Below are 6626 nucleotides of genomic sequence, written 5' to 3'. Positions count from 1 at the left end.
GAGGCGTTATTTTACCCAAGTCGTGATTCATGATACTTTATGCCTTTGCAGTCTTTGAGGTCTTCAAATGACTCAGTTTTCCATGACAACCATTCAACTGTGGAACAGTCAGTGGAAATTGTATGTTGTTCACAAACAACTCTTCCTCGTTCATAAAAGTAAAGAGCCAGTGTCTAGCACTGTTTATTCTCCATAGCACATATGAAATGACACCATGAATTTCTATAAACCACCAAGGATGTCAAAGCTCTTTGGAAGACAGCACTGTTAATACCCACGGCTTGTGAACAGTTGCTCTGAGTCCCTCCTCCCCTAACATGAGGGAAGAGGTGGCGCCTCAGCTACACAGACAATGAACAGGAAAGGAAAGTTAGGAAAGATCATTGATCAAGAAAACCATCTGGAAAATTAAAAAAAGGAAACCATTTGAGGGACCTTCAAGATGGCGGAGGAGTAACATGTGGAGATAACCTTCCTCCCACAAATATATCAAAAATACATCTACATGTGGAACAACTCCTACAGAATACCTACTGAATGCTGGCAGAAGATCTCAGACATCCCAAAAGGCAAGAAAATCCCCATGTACCTGGCCATGTGGCTGACAGGGTCTCAGTGGCCCGGCCTGGTGTCAGGCCTAAGCTTCTGAGGTGGGAGAGCCGAGTTCAGGACACTACACCAGAGACCTCCCAGCCCCATGTAATATCAATTGGCAACAGCTCTCCCAGAGATCTCCATCCCAATGCTAAGGCCCAGCTCCACCCAATGGCCAGCAACCTCCAGTGTTGAATCCCCCATGACAAACAACTAGCAAGACAAGAACACAACACCACACATTAGCAGAGAGGCTGCCTAAAATCATAATAAGTTCACAGACACCACAAAACACACCACCGGACGCAGCCCTGCCCACCAGAAAGACAAGATCGAGCCCCACCCACCAGAACACAAGCACCAGTCCCCTCCACCAGGAAGCCTACACAAGCCATGAACCAGCCTTAACCACTGCGGGCAGGCACCAAAAACAACGGGAACTATGAACCTGCAGCCTGCGAAAATAAGACCCTAAACACAGTAAGTTAAGCAAAATGGGAAGACAGAGAAATATGCAGCAGATGAAGGAGCAACGTAAAAACCCACCAGACCAAAGAAATGAAGAGGAAATAGGCAGTCTACCTGAAAAAGAATTCAGAGTAATGATAGTAAAGTGATCCAAAATCTTGGAAATAGAATAGAGAAAATAAAAGAAACATTTAACAAGGACCTAGAAGAACTAAAGAGCAAAGAAACAATGATGAACAACACAATAAATGAAATTAAAAATTCTCTAGAAGGAATCAACGGTAGAATAACTGAGGAAGAAGGATGGATAAGACAGCTGGAAGATAAAATAATGGAAATAATTGCCAGGGAGCAGAATAAAAAAAAAAAGAATGAAAAGAATTGAAGACAGTCTCAGAGACCTCTGGGACAACATTAAACACACCAACATTCAAACTACAAGAGTCCCAGAAAAAGAAGAGAAAATGAAAGGGTCTGTGAAAATATTGAAGGGATTATAGTTGAAAACTTCCCTAACATGGGAAAGGAAATCGTCACTCAAGTACTGGAAGTGCAGAGAGTCCCATACAGGATAAATCCAAGGAGAAACACACAAAGACACATATTAATCAAACTATCAAAAATTAAATACAAAAAAAAATATTAACAGCAACAAGGGAAAAGCAACAAATAACATACAAGGGAATCCCCATAAGGTTAACAGCTGATCTTTCAGCAGAAACTCTGTAAGCCAGAAGGGAGTGGCAGGACATATTTAAAGTGATGAAAGGGAAAAACCTACAACCAAAATTACCCTACCCAGCAAGGATCTCATTCAGATTTGATGGAGAAATTAAAACCTTTGCAGACAAGCAAAACTTAAGAGAATTCAGCACCATCAAACCAGCTTTACAACAAATGCTAAAGGGACTTCTCTAGGCAGGAAACACAAGAAAAGGAAAAGACCTAAAAAACCCAAAACAATTAAGAAAAGGGTAATAGGAACATACACATTGATAATTACCTTAAATGTAAATGGGTTAAATATTCCAACCAAAAGATATAGACTGGCTGAATGGATACAAAAACATGACCCATATATAGTCTGTCTACAAGAGACCCACTTCAGACCTAGGGACACATACAAACTGAAAGTGAGGGGATGGAAAAAGATATTCCATGCAAATGGAAATCAAAAGAAAGCTGGAGCAGCAATTCTCATATCAGACAAAATAGACTTTAAAATAAAGACTATTATTAAAGAGACAAAGAAGGACACTACATAATGATCAAGGGATCAATCCAAGAAAATATAACACTGTAACATTTATGCACCCAATATAGGAGCACTCAATATATATAAGGCAAATGCTAAAAGCCATAAAAGGGGAAATCAACAGTAACACAATCATAGTAGGGGACTTTAACACCCTACTTTCACGAATGGACAGATCAACCAAAATGAAAATAAATAAGGAAACACAAGCTTTAAATGACACATTAAACAAGATAGACCTAATTGAAACTGATATTTATAGGGCATTCCATCCAAAAACAACAGAACACACTTTCTTCTCAAGTGCTCATGGAACATTCTCCAGGATAGATCATATCTTGGGTCACAAATCAAGCCTTGGTAAACTTAAGAAAATTGAAATCATATCAAGTACCTTTTCTGATCACAGTGCTATGAGACTAGATATCAATAACAGGAAAAAAACTATAAAAAATACAAACACATGGAGTCTAAACAATACACTACTAAATAACTAAAAAATCACTGAAAAATCAAAAAGGAAATCAAAAAATACCTAGAAACAAATGACAATGAAAACACGATGAGCAAAAACCTATGGGATACCATAAAAGCAGTTCTAAGAGGGAAGTTTACAGCAATACAATCCTACCTCAAGAAAGTAGAAAAATCTCAAATAAACAACCTAACCTTACACCTAAAGCAATTAGAGAAAGAAGAACAAAAAAACTCAAAGTTAGCAGAAGGAAAGAAATCATAAAGATCAGATCAGAAATAAATGAAAAAGAAATGAAGGAAATGATCTCAAAGATCAATAAAGCTAAAAGCTGGTTCTTTGAGAAGATAAACAAAATTAATAAACCACTGCCAGACTCATAAAAAAAAAAAAGGGAGAAGACTCAAATCAATAGAATTAGAAATGAAAAAGGAGAAGTAACAACTGACACCGCAGAAATACAAAGAATCATGAGGGATTATTACAAGCAACTATATGCCAATAAAATGAACAACCTGGAAGAAATGGACAAATTCTTAGAAAAGCACAACTTTCTGAGACTGAACCAGGAAGAAATAGAAAATATGAACAAACAAATCACAAGCACTGAAATCGAAAATGTAATTTAAAATCTTCCAACAAACAAAATCTCAGGACCAGACGGCTTCATAGGTGAATTCTATCAAATATTTAGAGAAGAGCTAACACCAATCCTTCTCAAACTCCTCCAAAATATAGCAGAGGGAGGAACACTCCCAAACTCATTCTACGAGGCCACCATCACCGTGATACAAAAACCAGACAAAGATGTCACAAAAAAAGAAAACTACAGGCCAATATCACTGATGAACATAGATGCAAAAATCCTCAAGAAAATACTAGCAAACAGAATCCAACAACACATTAAAAGGATCATACACCATGAACAAGTGGGGTTTATCCCAGGAATGCTAGGATTCTTCAATAGATGCAAATCAATCAATGTGATACACCATATTAACAAGTTGAAGAATAAAAACCGTATGATCATCTCAATACGTGCAGAAAAACCTTTCGACAAAATTCAACACCAATTTATGATAAAAACCCTTCAGAAAGTAGGCATAGAGGGAACTCACCTAAACATAATAAAGGCCATATATGACAAAGCCACAGCCAACATCATTCTTAGTGGTGAAAAACTGAAACCATTTCCTCTAAAATCAGGAACAAGACAAGGATACCCACTCTCACTACTATTATTCAACATAGTTTTGGAAGTTTTAGCCACAGCCATCAGAGAAGAGAAAGAAATAAAAGGAATCTAAATCGGAAAAGAAGAAGTAAAGCTGTCACTGTTTGCAGATGACATGATACTATACATAGAGAATCCTAAAGATGCTACCAGAAAGCTACTAGAGCTAATCAATGAATTTGGTAAACTAGCAGGATACAAAATTAATGCACAGAAATCTCTTGCATCCCTATACACTAATGATGAAAAATCTGAAAGAGAAATTAAGGAAACAATCCCATTTACCATGGCAGCAAAAAGAAAATACCTAGGAATAAACGTATCTAAGGAGACAAAAGAACTGTATGCAGAAAACTATAAGACACTGATGAAAGAAATTAAAGATGATACAAACAGATGGAGAGATATACCATGTTCTTTGATTGGAAGAATCAACATTGTGAAAATGACTATACTACCCAAAGCAATCTACAGATTCAATGCAATTCCTATCAAACTACCAATGGCATTTTTCACAGAACTAGGACAAAAACTTTCACAATTTGTATGGAAACACAAAAGACCCTGAATAGCCAAAGCAATCTTGAGAAAGAAAAATGGAGCTGGAGAAATCAGGTTCCCTGTTTCAGACTATACTACAAAGCTACAGTAATCAAGACAATATAGTACTGGCTCAGAAACATAAATATGGATCAATGGAATAGGATAGAAAGTCCAGAGATAAACCCATATACCTATGGTCACCTTATCTTTGATAAAGGAGGCAGGAATATACAATGGATAAAAGACAGCCTCTTCAATAAGTGGTGCTGGGAAAACTGGACAGCTACATGTAAAAGAATGAAATTAGAACACTCCCTAACACAATAACAAAAATAAACTCAAAATGGATTAAAGACCTAAATGTAAGTCCAGACACTATAAAACTCTTAGAGGAAAACATAGGAAGAACACTCTTTGACATAAATCACAGCAAGATCCCTTTTGACCCACCTCCTAGAGAAATGGAAATAAAAACAAAAATAAGCAAATGGGACCTAGTGAAAATTAAGAGCTTTGCACAGCAAAGGAAACCATAAACAAGACAAAAGACAGCGCTCAGAATGGGAGAAAATATTTGCAAATGAAGCAACTGACAATGGATTAACCTCCAAAATATACAAGCAGTTCATGTAGCTCAATATCAAAAAAAAAACAAACAACCTAGTCCAAAAATGGGCAGAAGATCTAAATAGACATTTCTCCAAAGTAGATATACAGATTGCCAACAGACACATGAAAGGATTCTCAACATCACTAATCATTAGAGAAATGCAAATCAAAACTACAATGAGGTATCACCTCACACTAGTCAGAATGGCCATCACCAAAATATCTACAAACAATAAATGCTGGAGAGGGTGTGGAGAAAAAGGAGCCCTCTTGCAATGTTGGTGGGAATGTAAATTGATACAGCCACTATGGAGAACAGTATGGAGGTTCCTTAAAAAACTAAAAGTAGAACTACCATATGACCCAGGAATCCCACTACTGGGCATATACCCTGAGAAAACCATAATTCAAAAAGAGTCATGAACCACAATGTTCATTGCAGCTCTATTTACAATAGCCAGGACACGGAAGCAGCCTAAGTGTCCATCGACAAATGAATGGATAAAGAAGATGTGGTATATATATACAATGGAATATTACTCAGCCATAAAAGGAATCAAAATTGAGTTATTTGTAGTGAGGTGGATGGACCTAGAGTCTGTCATACAGAGTGAAGTAAGTCAGAAAGAGAAAAACAAATACTGTATGCTAACACATATATATGGAATCTAAAAAAAAACAAAAAACAAAAAACAAATGGTGCTGATGAACCTAGGGGCAGTACGGGAACAAAGACGAAGACGTAGAGAATGGAATTGAGTACTGGGGGGGGGGGCAAGTGTAAGCTGGGACGAAGTGAGAAAGTAGCATTGACATATATACACTACCAAATGTAAAATAGATGGCTAGTGGGAAGCAGCTGCATTGCACAGGGAGATCAGCTTGGTGCTTTGTGACCACCTAGAGGGATGGGATAGGGAGGGTGAGAGGGAGATGTAAGAGGCAAGGGATATGGGGATATATGTATATGTATATCTGATTCACATTGTTATACAGCAGAAACTAACACAACATTGTAAAGCAATTATACTCCAATAAAGATGTTAAAAAAAAAGAAAACCATTTTGCTGAATTCGAGTCCTTCTCAGGTGGGTTGTTCCAGACAGAAAGTGATTTTCACCGAAGTAGGCGAGTCATCTGCACCTGCTGTGCAGGACGCAAGTTTTCGATTTCATGATGCACCTGGAGATGCTTGGAGAACATCCAGAGAAGTGTCTCCTCTCATACTGAAGGCACCTGGGAGAGCAGGACCCCTGGACACTGGATGTGTTCCCAGGGATGCCAGGGAGCTTTCTGCCTGCCAGGGTGCCCAGGTGAGCAACCTTACACTGCAACATGCTGCCACCCCCAGCACCTGTCAGAATTGAGGGGCACGAGCTGCCTGATAAGCCTCCAGCCTGCTCCATCCCTCCCCACCTCTTCTTACTTCTGTCAGCATTCAACCCTGA

Source organism: Monodon monoceros, unplaced genomic scaffold (assembly GCF_005190385.1).
Source record: "Monodon monoceros isolate NGI ecotype Baffin Bay Population unplaced genomic scaffold, NGI_Narwhal_1 Super_Scaffold_5, whole genome shotgun sequence".
Taxonomy (NCBI): domain Eukaryota; kingdom Metazoa; phylum Chordata; class Mammalia; order Artiodactyla; family Monodontidae; genus Monodon; species Monodon monoceros.
The sequence above is the reverse complement of the archived record's forward strand: the minus strand, read 5'-3'. Positions refer to the sequence as shown.